Source organism: Aethalodelphis obliquidens, unplaced genomic scaffold (genome assembly GCF_003676395.1).
Source record: "Aethalodelphis obliquidens isolate GAN/ISIS:26980383/991018 unplaced genomic scaffold, ASM367639v1 scaffold7, whole genome shotgun sequence".
Classification (NCBI taxonomy): domain Eukaryota; kingdom Metazoa; phylum Chordata; class Mammalia; order Artiodactyla; family Delphinidae; genus Aethalodelphis; species Aethalodelphis obliquidens.
The window spans coordinates 47,654,145-47,668,405 of NW_020837951.1; positions in this window are offsets into that span (position 1 = coordinate 47,654,145).

Here is a 14,261-nt window from a genome sequence, read left to right on the forward strand (position 1 = left end):
CAGTTTCAGCTTCACAACAAAATGAATCAGTTATATATATACATACATTCCCATATCTCTTCCCGCTTGCGTCTCCCTCCCTCCCACCCTCCCTATCCCACCCACTGTACAATATTATATAAGTTACAGATGTAGAATATAGTGATTCACAATTTTTTAAGATTATACTTAATTTATAGTTATTATTAAATATTGACTATATTCCCATGTTGTACAATATATCCTTATAACTTACTTTATAATACCTAATAGTTTGTACCTCTTAATCCCCTACCCCTATCTTGCCCCTCCTCCTTCCCCTCTCTCCATTGGTAACCACTAATTTGTTCTCTATATCTGTGAGTCTGCTTATTTTTTGTTATATTCACTAGTTTATTGTATTTTTTTTAGATTCTGCATATAAGTGATAACATACAGTATTTGTCTTTCTCTGTCTGACTTATTCCACTTAGTGTAATGCCTTCCAAGTCCATCCATGTTGCTGCAAATGGCAAAATTTCATTCTAAAAATTTTATCTTACTAAATAAAATAATTTATTTTAATTATTACTTATTTTAACTGAAGTTGGCTGTAATGTTTGAGCTTTAGCTGTTAATGCTTATGAAAACTTGCATTTTTAACAGCCTTAGGAGAATCAAAATAGATCGAATTCTTGGTATGCCAGATGTAAAGGTCTTCCACAAGTATACCTAAATGTCCTGATTCTGTTTTTGACCCACAGATGGGTCCTGTTGTCATTGCAAACAAGAAGGCCTGATTCCTTCTCTGTGATAAGGGCGTGGCTTTCTGTCATAATGTGCTATCATGTGATGAAAACGTCCTTTAGACACACATGCACTTATGCTTCTATTGTTTAAAGGTATTTCAATTAAATTGCTCATTTCCATCACTGGAGTCTACAAATATTTGGATTCAAATAGTACTGTCATAGTTAGTTTCAAGAATAAAAGGAAAAACTGGCTTAACACATCCTAGCAGATGTGTAGGGTCAGGGATATTCCATTTTTCAGTGTCCTTCATTCTTCACCTACATCACAGTCCTACCTCTGCTCAGCTTCCTTGAGGACCCGCAGGGAGAGTTGTATAAAACAGACTTCTTCCATTGCTAAGGAAAGAAAAGCCTACATTTCCTACTGTTCTACCTTTATAGATATTTTTTTTCACAGAAAGAAGACTCTTATTTACCAACTTCAAAAGATGTAAACTGCTATGTCAACATCACCTCTCAACTCTGTAGGATTCTCCATAGCTGTTTTTGTCATCATTTATGATATTTCACATCTTTCTATTTTTAGCAGTTATTATCCAGTCAAAGCAATGTAGCCTTCTGAAGCATTAGTTTGCAGCTGCAGGAGAAGCATCCTGTCCCCTATAATAACAACAGTTTAAGGGTGCTGGCATCTAATTTTTCACTCACCACTGGCAAGCAGAAAGCTCACTGTCATGGCTGCACTGCTCTTTCTCCAACTGTATTTCCTTCTCTCCAAGTAACAATGTATTATCCTGTCACTCCTTAGAAACCCTTGGGTTTCTGCTACTCAAAGACAGAGCTGCTACAGATGGAACAGCTTTCTTATCAAATGAGCCGTGGATTTTAAAGCTGCCAATTCCATATGAATTAACATGAAGTTTCACTTGAAAAATGAGGATATCACTCAAAGAACATTTTTTAAACCAGAAAGCAGTCATATCTTTAAAAAAAACATTAATCATCATAATCCCTTTTCAAGAATTCTCTTTGCTCCTAGGATCTGCAAATAATATGCCCCAGATTTTCTTTACAGATCTGAGTAGTCTGCCTTTCAGTTTTGCAAATATGAGAGACTTCTTGGCTATTTGCCTGGGTTCTGCAGCTTCTACACTACCAAACTGAGTTTGAATCAATTTTAGACCAATGCTGATATAAAAGAGGAGAAAGCCCTGCAGAGATCTCAGCAATACAAACAACTAAATATAGCCTTGGACCATTCTAAGGCTAGAACTAAATTGTGAGTTCCTTTTTGGCAGGAGCCACACCTCTTACTTTCTTTGTCTTCCCAATTCTGCCTGTCACCGAACTGAGCATGTAGTAGGTGCTCAGTAATACTCTGAACAATTATGACTTTTTTTCTCCAGTTCAAAAAGCACATGCATTAAACAAGTTTAAAAAAATGTAGGAAGAGGAAAAAATTCACTCAAGGCCTCACAAGCCAAATTTCAGCACAAGTGGTTTAGTAAATGCATAGTTTGAAGTAAGGTCTCTGTTGAATATACTGGTGCCCAACTGTCAGGTCATTATCCCAGCCCACTCTTTCTCATTCCCTATAACCCCCAAAATAGTTCTTAAATACCCTTGCATCTGAAAAATTCCCATAAGCCACAATCACAGCTGGCAGAATAAGAGATCACATTCCTTCTAGTACGCCCCTATTGTTGGGCTTAAGGGAATTCAGAAATTTGCATACAGAAAATGACATCAGAGCCCTTTTATCCATCCATTCTCTTAATTCAACAAATATGTGATCAGTGCTCACTTTGAACTAGGTCACTCTGTTATATTCTGAGAAAACAGTGGTGCACAAAATAGACCTATCTCTTTCTTCCTAGAGCATAAAATCTGGTGGGAGAGAAAGGATATAAATAAGTAAGCAAGGAAGTGAGTAAACATAGAATTCTGAGAAAATCAGGAAGCCAAGAGGCATAGGAAAGTAGATCAGATGGAGTTGCTTTTTTTTTTATATTTTATTGTGGACCATTTTTAAAGTGTTTGTTGAATTTGTTACAATATTGCTTCTGTTTTATGTTTTGGTTTTTTGGCCCTGAGGCATGTGGGATCTTAGCTCCCTGACCAGGGATTGGACTACTGGGGAAGTCCCCAGATGGAGTTGCTTTTGATTTCTTATTTGGCTAAGTGCTTGTCTCAATTGGATTTTTTGACTGTTAGCTCCACTATTCAGTGGGCATATGAAGAAAACCATACATGGTACAAGGGCGGTTTGGGTCAAAGTACTTGCAATAGGAGTCCTGTATTCTAGTTAGACTAGCAAGATGTGCAAACCAAAAACCAAAAAAGAAACAAACAGGACAAGCTGTATTAAATTGTTAGACAGCATGTAACAGACAAGTCATAAGAATAATAGATGTGATATGGTGCCTATTGTGTTTTAGAGACAGAGTGAGGCAGATAAATAAAGGGGAGTTTAATGCAGGCCCTGAGTGTACTCTGTACTTCTGGACAGTTAGAACTTTGGAGTGTTCTGGACCTTTCCTCTCTTTACTGCTGCAAATATCCATATTTCCCAACACCAATCCCAATTTCAACATTAATTGAACACCAATCCCAATTTCAACATTAATCTTTTCCCCACTGGGTATTATCGGATCCCTAGTCAAATATTAGTTGACTGTATATGAATGGATTTATTTCTGGGCTCTTGATTCCGTTCTATTGATCTATGGACTGTCTGTTTTTATGACGGTATGATAATGTTTTGATAACTATAGCTTTGTAGTTTAGTTTGAAGTCAGGAAGTGGGATGCCTCTAACTTTGTTCTTCTTTCTTAGGATTGCTTTGGCTATTCAGGGCCTTTTGTTGTTCCATACAAATTTTAGGATTGTCATTTCTGTTTCTGTGAAAAATGCTCTTAAAAATTTGATAGGGATTGCATTGAACCTAAGGATGCCTTTGGATAATATGGATATTTTAACATTATTAATTCTTTCAATCCATGAACTTGGGATATCTTTCCATTTATTTGAATCTTCAGTTTCTTTCATCAGTGTCATAGTTTTCACTATACAGATCTTTCACCTCTTTGGTTAAATTTATTCTTAAGTATTTTATTATTTTTGATGATATTGTGAATAGAATTTTCTTTATTTCTATTTCAGATAGTTTGTTATTTTTATATAGAAACACTACTGATTATTGTATGTTAATGTTGTATCCTGCAACTTTACAGAATTGATTAGTTCTAACAGTTTTTTGGTGAGGTCTTTAGGGTTTTTTATATATAAGATCATGCCTTCTGCAAACAGAGACCATTTTAGTTCTTCCTTTATGATTTGGATGCCTTTATTTCCTTTTCTTGCCTGATTGCTGTGGCTAGGACTTCCAGTACTATGTTGAATAAGAGTGGTGAAAGTGGCATTCTTGTCTTATTCATAATCTTACAGGAAAATTTTACAGAGTTTCACCATTGAGTATGATGTTAGCTGTGGGCTTGTTGTATATGGTCTTTATTATGTTGGGGATGTTCTTTCTATAATCAATTTGTTGAGAGCTTTTATCATGAAAGGGTGTTGAATTTGGTCAAACACTTTTTCTGCTTCTATTGAGATGATCATGTGATTTTTATCTTTCATTTTGTTAATGTGATGTCATTTATTTTTCCTTATTTATTTTATTGAAATATAGTTGATGTACAATATTATATGTTACAGATGTACAATATAATGATTTACAATTTTTAAAGGTTATATTCCACTTATAGTTATTATAAAATATTGGCTGTATTTCCTGTGCTGTATAATATATCCTTGTAGCTTATTTTATTTTTTAATTTTCATTTTATATTGGAGTATAGTTGATTAACAATGTTGTCTTAGTTTCAGGTGTACAGCAGAGTGATTCAGTTATACATATACTGATACATGTATCTATTCTTTTTCAAATTCTTTTCCCATTTAGGTTATTATAGAATATTGAGCAGAGTTCCCTGTACTATATAGTAGGTCCTTGTTGGTTATCTATTTTAAATATAGCAGTGTGTACATGTCAATCCCAAACTCCCAATCTATCCTTCTTCCTCACCCTTCCCCCCCAGTAAGCATAAGTTTGTTCTCTACATCTGTGAGTCTGTTTTGTAAATAAGTTCATTTGTATCATTTTTTTAAGATTCCGCATATAAATGATATCATATATTTATCTTTCTCTGTCTGACTTACTTCACTTAGTATGATAATCTTCAGGTCCATCCATGTTGCTGCAAATGCCATTATTTCATTCTTTTTAATGGCTGAGTAATATTCCATTGTATATATGTATCACATCTTCTTTATCCATTTGTCTATAGATGGGCATTTAGGTTGCTTCAATGCCTTGGCTATTGTAAACAGCATGGTAATTAACATTGGGGTGCATGTATACTTTTGAACCATGGTTTTCTCCAGATATATGCCCAGGAGTGGAATTGCTGGATTATATGGTAGTTCTATTTTTAGTTTTTTAAGGAACCTCCATACTGTTCTCCATAGTGGCTGTACCAATTTACATTCCCACCAACAGTATAGGAGGGTTCCCTTTTCTCCACACCCTCTCCAGCATTTGTTGTTCATTTTGTTGAGAAAATTTGCATCTGTATTTATCAGGGATATTGGCTTGTTTTCTTTTCTTGTACTGTCCTTATCTAGCTTTCGTATCAGAGTAATTCTGGCCTTCTAAATGAGTTTGGGAGTGTTCCCTTCTCTTCAGTTTTTTGGAAGTGTTTGAGAAGAATTGGTGTTAAGTTTTTTTCAAGTATTTAGTAGAATTCACCAGTGAAACCATCTGGTTCTGGGCTTTTTTTGTTGTTGGGAGTTTTTTTGATACTGATTTGATCTCCTTGTTATTGATCTGTTCAGATTTTCTTTTTCTTCATGATTCAGTCTTGGTAGCTTGTAGGTTTCTAAGAAAGTATCCATTTCTTCTAGGTTGTCTAATTTATTGCTGCATAATTGTTCATAGTAGTCTCTTATGATCATTTGTATTTGTGTGGAATCAATTGTAATGTCTCCTCTTTTGGGCTCTCTCTCTTTTTCTCTTGGTTAGTCTACCTAAGATTTGTTAATTTTGTTTTTATTTTCAAAGAACCAATTTTTAATTTTGTTAATCTTTTCTATTTTTTTCCTATTCTTTATTCCACTAATTTCTGCTCTAATCTTTTTTATTTCCTTATTTCTGCTGATTTTGGACTTTGTTCTTTTTTTAATTCCTTGAGGTATAATATCAGGTTGTTTATTTGAGGTCTTTCTTTTTTCTTGATGTATGTGTTTATAGCTATAAACTTTCCTCTTGTAACTGCTTTTGCTGTATCCCATAAGTTTTGTTATGCTCTGTTCCATTTTTTTTGTTGTTAAGATTTTTTAAATTTCCCTTTTGATTTCTTCTTTGATCATTGGTTGTTCAGGAATGTTGTTTAATTTCCATGCCTTTGTGTATTTTCCAGCTTTTTTTTTTTTTTTTTGTGTGGTACGTGGGCCTGTCACTGTTGTGGTCTCTCCCGTTGCAGAGCACAGGCTCCGGACACGCAGGCCCAGCGGCCATGGCCCATGGGCCCAGCTGCTCTGCGGCATGTGGGATCCTCCTGGACCAGGGCACGAACCCGTGTCCCCTGCATCGGCAGGCGGACTCTCAACCACTGCGCCACAGGGAAGCCCCCAGCTTTCTTTTTGTTATAGATTTTTACTTTCATACCATGTGGTCAAAACAGATACTTGATATAATTTTTATCTTCTTGAATTTGTTGATACTTGTTTTGTGGCCTAACATATGATCTATCCTAGAACATGTTTCATGCACTCACCAGAAGGGTATGTATTCTGCTGCTGTTGAATGTTCTTTGTATGTCTGTTAAGCCCATTTGGTATAGTGTTGTTCAGATCTGCTGTTCCCTTATTGATTCTGTCCAGATGATCTGTCCATTGTTGAGAGTGGGGTATCAAAGTCTCCAATTACTATGGTATTGCTATTTATTTCTCCTTTTAGTTGTTAGTATTTCCTTTATATATGTAGATGTACTGATGTTGAATGCATATATATTTACAATTATTGTATCTTCTTGCTGAATTGATCCCTTTATCATTATATTATGACTTTTTTGACTCTTGTGACCACTTTTAGCTTAAAGTCTATTTTTTTCTGATATAAGCATGGCCACCCCTGCTGTCTTTTGGTTACCACTTGCTTGGAATATCATTTTCCATCCCTTCACTCTCAGCCTATGTGTATCCTTAAAGCTAAAGTCTCTTGTAGGCAGCAAATCATTGGATCTTGTTTTTTAATTTTTAAATTAAAAAAACCTGCTCAGCCATTTTGTGTCTTTTGATTAGAGAATTTAATTGATTTACATTTAAGGTAATTATTGATAGGTAAGAACTTGCTATTGCCATTTTCATTGTTTTCTGATCCTTTGTTCCTTGCTTCTTCTCTTGCTGTCTTCCTTTGTGATTTGATGACTTTGGGGGTAGTATGCTTTGATTTCTTTATCATAATCTTTTATGTATTTACTACAGATTTTTCCTTTGTGGTTATCATGAAACTTACATAAAATATTTTATAGTTATAACTTGCTGTTTTAAGTTGATAATAACTTAACTTTGATAGCTTACAGAAACAATATTTTTTCTTCTCTCCCCCCTCACATTTAAGGTTTGATGTTACAATATTTTTTTAATTTATATTGTGTATCCAATAAATAATTAATATATAGTTTTTAACATGTTTGTTTTTTAACTTTTAAACTAGAATTGTGATTCATTCACCATCATTACAATATTAGAGAATGTAACTTTTACTACGTATTTACCTTTACTGGTGAGTTTTACACATGCATATGTTTTTACCATGTTAATTATCTTTTCATTTCAGCTTGAAGATCTCCCTTTAGCATTTCTTGTAAGGCTTGTTTAGTGGTGATTAATTCCCTCAGTTTTTGTTTGTTTGAGAAAGTGTTTATTTCTCCATACTTGAAGGACAGCTTTTCCAGGTATAGTATTCTCTGTTGAGTATTCTTGAGTATTTTTAGAACTTGCAGGCTCACTTCATCAGGGAAAGACCTTCACCAGTCAGCTCAGTTTGGTGTACTGGATGGGTCAGCTTATAGTGTTCATGGGTAGGCAGGGCTTGCTATCAGGGTTTCTAGTTGGGTAAGGTCACTGCTCATGCTTGGAGGTCAGTGGGGGTTGCCACTGGCTCTGCTCTGTGGTTGGTTGGGCCTATTCAAGTAGATGCTGATGGATTCCCTAGTTCGATGGGGCTGCTGACGGTGTTCTATGGTCAGGTGGAGCCACTAGCTGGGCTCTGCAATCACTTCTGGTCAGGCAGTGTTTCCTAGCAGGGCGGTGCCACTCTTTGGATTCTGCAGTTTGGCAGGACTGCAGGATATGCTCCATAATTACTCACGGTCAACTGGGTCATCAGGCTGTGCTCCTCAACTAGATGGTGCTGCTGACTGGATTCCGTGTTCAGGCAGGGTCACAGGCCAAGCTTCTCAGTCAGACAGGGCCTTAGGCTGTACTCTGTGTGATCAGGCAGGGCCACAGGCTGTGCTCCACTGTTGGGAAATGTTGCTGGCTGGGCTCTCTGGTTGGGTAGGGCCTCTGACTGTACCCTCCAGTTGGGTAGGGCTCGAGACTGCTCTGTGGTCAGGCTGGGTCAGTGTCTGCACTCCCTGGTTGAGTGGGACTTCAGGCTATGCTCTGCAACTGGGTGGGTTCACTCTCTGGCTTACCTGCCTGGCAAAGCCACAGGCTGTGCACAGCAATCAGGCATGGCCATAGGCTGGGTTCTGCTGCTGGATCGGGTTTGTAGGCTGGGTTCCAAGGCTAGTCAGCACCACTGTTCAGGCTTGCTGATTGTGTGAGACCAGAGGTTACCCTCAACAGTTGGGCAGGGCTGCTGGCTGCTGGGTGGCTCCATAGCTGGTACAGCTCATTGGCTGGGGATCCAAGTCAGGCAGAACTGCCAACTGAGCTACCTGACCAGAGAGGGCCACCAGCTCAACTCTGCAGATGGGCAGAATCACTGGCTGGGAAGTCTGCTTTGGCACCGCTGCAAGCGGGAAGGTTGTCCATCATAGTCTGAGCGCTAGTTGCTGTAAGCTTTGGCCCCTTCTCTGTCTCTGTCTGATCACCAGTGTTGAGCTCCATAGATTCCCCTAGTGTTCCCTGTGAGGTGAGTCCTGAATGGGCCTCCTGGGAAGCACCCCAGGAGGGGAACCTGGTTGTCCACTTTGGGCTCTCTTTCCCCACTAGAGAGACCTTAGGCCAGGGTTGAGGTGGGGTTTCCCTCATATGGCACTGTGCTAGTCTGGGACAGAGGTGGTGCAGTCAAAGTGCACTCCTCTTACCTTTCTAATGCAGTCCTTCTCTGACTCTGTGGTCCTGGGGGCCCCAGGTTCTGGGATTTTCACACTGGTGTCTATCTATCTATCTATCTAATCTATTTATTTATGTCTTAGTTGAGGCAGGTGGGCTCCTTAGTTGCGGCTCGTGGGCTCCTTAGTTGTGGCATGCATGTGGGATCTAGTTCTTAGACCAGGGATCAAATCTGGGCCCCCTGTATTGGGAGTGCGGAGTCTTAACCACTGCGCCACCAGGGAAGTCCCCACAGTGGTGCGCCACCAGGGAAGTCCCCACAGTGGCGCCTTGCCTGTGAAGAGTTGCTAGTTGACCTTCTGTGAGAGAGATCGAAGTCAGGAACAAACTGTGTCACCATTTTGATGACATTACTTCTCTTTTCATGATTGCTGATTTCTGAAGATTGTCTTTGGACCTTATCCATGTGCACATAGGAAATAATAGAGTTATGCTGTGCATTTAAAGGTAATTAATATCTTCACGTAATGTATAAAAGGAAATTATTTACTCATGCTCTGTGAACTTGAGAGCATGACCTGAAAGGATCTGAAAACAGAATAGCTTTACTTTCCTTAAATTGTGTGTATGATAAAGGGCATTTCTAAAAACAGGTAGCAATTTTCAAATGACTTGAATCAAAAATCATGGAGGCTGCTTGATTTGAATCTCAATATGCCTACTTATTAACAGTGGGACCATGGGTATGTTAAACCTCTCTGAACCTCAGTTTGCTTATCTGTAAGATGGGGAAAATTCCTGTTTCATTTATTAAGGACATTAAATGAAATACTCTATCTAGAGGTTTATGCCCAAAGCCTGGCATTTAATAGACATTCAGTGGATGTAAGCATTCTCATTCATTATGGATGATTGCAAGAACTTGTGCATTATTCATTATCTGGTAGCTAAGAAGAATTTGAAAGGCTCACTTTCAGTTCAAATACCACAGTAGTTCTTAAATTTAAAAAAGATGTTATATAGGTCTTATAAATTAACAGCTTATACTTTAAAACCATTCAGATATGTAATTTGTACAGATCTGTGGAAATACAATAATAAATTATAATAGCAATAACCATGAGAAAAACAAAATCAATGATAGTAGCCAAAATTAACTGAAAGTTTATTTTGTGCACAGAGAACATGATCTTATTTAATATTTGCAAAGCACTTGGGTGTTTATTATTCCTGTTTTTTGGATGTGGAGTTGTAGAGATTAAATTAATTGCTCAAGGTCATGTAACTAGCAAGTAGAAGATCCAGAGCTGGAAACTTTTCTGTCTTAATCCAAATCCCAAGGTCTTCTATGACCAGTACCACTTTTCCGCCTGGGCCCATGGGCCCTTGCCCTTCATCTTACCCTTAAAAGGATCTCTTCTGACCCTCCTTTGGCTGTATCCTTTCCTAAGAGGCAAGAGCCTGAGGAGCAAAGGGGAGATGCTCACCCAGAGCCTGTAACCTGTTCTACACTACAGACTGGGTACTCAGGGCCTTGGAATTCTCTGCATTCAGAGTCCCCAGCCAGCTTCCCAAACTTGCTTAGATTTATCCCCAGTGTATCCTCCTGAGCATGGACTATCCGTGGTGTGCAAACCCCAAGTGGACTCGTAAGCTGCTGTGTACACAGTAGGGAGATGGGGCACGTTGAGGTGTGGGATGAAACTGAGGGTGATAAGAAGGAGGCTGCATGAATGCAGCCAGGGTGTTGCTATGCTCTCCAGGGGTTGGCTGTTGCATTCTGGACTAAAACTTCAAAGAGTTCAAGAATTCTAAACCTGAATCTGGTCTTTCAGATCATAGCAAAGTTATTTTTCTCAAGAGAGGAGATAAACAAATTTTATTTGATAGTTTATTGTCTTGATTGATAGATTTTAATTTTTGAGGATAGTTAGAAGAGCTGTTTTCAAAACCCTTTCTGCTAATTCAAATATCTGGATTATTTGGAGATCTATCTTTAGTGATTACCTTTTCCCTTGAATATGGGCCATATTTTTTGGATTCTTCATAAATCTAGTGATTATGGATTGTATCCAGCAAATTGTGGTTGTATGTTACAGAGACTCTACATTTTATTATGTTTCTCTGCAGTGTTTTTTGTTTGTTTATTCTTTTTCCATTTTGTTCTAGCAGACATTTAAATGGACTGAACTCATATTTTCAACTCAGCTTCCCCTGTGTGGGCAGAAGCTAAGTCTCAGGTTAGTTTTATTAGCTTTAGCTGAGCTGCTTGGAGTCTTCCCAGATTATTAGAATTTTATAGGTCAGTGAGAGATTTGGGCAGAGTTTTTATACCAAATTTGGGGCTATCTCTTTTCTGGTTCTCTTCTTTCTGGAACGTCTCTCCTCACTTTCCAACTGTGGTTGCCCTGAAATCTCTCTCTTTATCAAGCCAGTAAAACTGCAGGTTTCTGTCAGCATGATGATGGAAGGGACCTGCCCTTAAACTAAAGCCTTTAAAAATCAGGAAGCTCATTTCTGTTTTCTTCCTTCAAGTGTCCACTCCTACCCTATGCCTTCTTTTAGTCACATTTAAACATGACTAATGAGTTCTTTACTAGTATATTTCCTTGGACATGAATATCACTCGTTTTCAGATAACCAAATAGAATTTCATTTTAATAAAATTTTCAATACCAAGAGGAAAAATAATAATCAAGCCTTGGCTCTTGGGTTGATTTATTTTTTCCCTTGTGCTTATCTACAAAATGATTATTTGATCACCTATAAAATTATCTATCTTTGGACATTCCAAATATATATCTTAATGATAGTGAGTGAGTCAAAGTTATTGTCAATGTGTATATTATTTAAAGAAAAAAAAATACGATTTTCATGAAAGCACGTATCTATTTGTTGAAAGCAAGACTGCATTGCCTATTTTCCCATTTTGGCCTATAACAGTGTTTACATATTGGCACTTGATGTTAATTGACTCCCAGGCCCTATTTGACTTACTATTTTAATCCATTGAAAAATATGGTAGCAATATTATTTCCATGTTATAGAACTTCTGTGGTCTAGTTTATCAGTTGTTTTTTTTGTTTGTTTTTTTTTGCGGTATGCGGGCCTCTCACCGCTGTGGCCTCTCCCGTTGCGGAGCACAGGCTCCGGACACACAGGCTCAGCAGCCATGGCTCACGGGCCCAGCCGCTCCGCGGCATGTGCGATCTTCCCTGACCAGGGCACGAACCCGTGTCCCCTGCATCGGCAGGCAGACTCTCAACCACTGTGCCACCAGGGAAGCCCGAGGATGTGCTTTTTGAGTTAAGTAGTTGGAACAGAGTATACTAAAGACCAGTAACAAATTCAGCATCCAAGGATCTTCCTAACAAAACATAATCCAAAGAGAAAAAAAATCTTAAAAATACTATTTTTCATTTACAAAAGTTACTTTTAAATCTCTTAAGAAGGGCACACATTTGAATAGATGGCTGAACACTAGTAAAAACTCTGGGTATTTTTCATTTCAAAGAGAGGTTTCAAATGCCTATGATTCTTTATACCAAAGTATACCAATACTGAATAATGAATCAAAGGGATTCAACTCTGGAGCCATTACTGCTGGTTTCTAATGAGCCCATAAGTCAGGGCAGATGACTTCTCTGCAGCGTAGTTAGAGATAGTAAATGTTCCAGAGAATATGCTGAAATAGAGGAGTTTTTAACATCATCATATGTCTAAGTCAGTTTGCTTCCTATAACAAGGGTGATGATTCAGGACAACAAAAAAAAAGACATTTTGTAAATATGAGGTATTTTTTATTTGTCAGTACTACTATTCATCTGATTTTTCTGCCCCCAAGTATACTTTGTTCATTACTACAAAATTCTATATATAGCAATTTCTTTGTAATAGCCATGGTTAGAAAGTAAGATGCTCTGAGAAAAAATATCTTGATTAGTGGAACATATGTTTGGCCCTTCTTCGATTATTCAGAAAATAACATAATATCTCGTACTTTGGAGCCATTACAGTTATGGACATCATTTTTTTACTAATATATTGACTCATATTAATTTTTCTAATAACCATTTGTTGAATGTTTTCAATGTGTAAAATACCATGTTATACATATGACCAGAAATTATGTTTAAAGTATCATTTAATCAAATTATGTAAAATTAATAATTTGTTATACTTTGTATAAGCTTCTGCGAACCCCAGATTATTTTGCTCCCATATCACAATGCAGTCCTGATGAAACTGAGGAATACATGAATTATTAACTGTCAGAAATCTGATAGAAGCTGAAACATGAATATTGCTACCTAAATTTGGAAGCATAAGTCGTGTTCTTTTTTTTTTTAAACAATGTTTTTTGTTTGTTCTTTTGATAAGATGGAAAACCAAAACAAAGATAAGCAATGAGCATTCTCTCCTAGAGAAATTTGTTGCTGTCACATAAGAGTTGGCATGTACAATCTTGATGCCTTTATCTCTGATGGAAGGGTGTTTTTTTTTTTTTTCTTTGTGGTACACGGGCCTCTCACTGCTGTGGCCTCTTCCGTTGCGGAGCACGGGCTCTGGACGCGCAGGCTCAGCAGCCATGGCTCACGGGCCCAGCCGCTCCGTGGCATGTGGGATCCTCCCGGACCGGGGCACGAACCTACGTCCCCTGCATCGGCAGGCAGACTCTCAACCACTGCGCCACCAGGGAAGCCCCCTGGAAGGGTGTTTTGATCCCCCTCCTCTTAAATTGGGAAAGACCCCCTCACTCCCCCTCCCCTCCTTCCTCATTCATTTTTCTAGCCTTTAATCTGTGAGTCAGAGACCTAGCAAGAAACATGTGGAGTAACTGAAGAGCATTTAATAAAAGGAAAAAGGGCTTAGGGAAACCAAAAAGTGTCTTACCTTCCTTTGACTGAAGGAGCAATGGGAGGAAGCATTTACCTGTTACCCAAAGTTGCTGTATAGAGGCAGCCTTCTGACAGGAGCTGTGACCTCGTGGAGAGGGACACATCCAACCTGTGACAACTTGACAGGGAGGGATCCTGGGCAAGACATTCCCTGGCTTCGCTGTCTTCCTACTTTTTCTGGTACTTCCAATTAGCCAAGTCCAACCAGTAGCCAGAGACAAGGGAGCCTCCAAGGGCTTAGGGTAAGTAGGTAAGCGTGGACATTGGATCTGAGGACACAGATGGAAAATATTCAGCATGTGCTGCA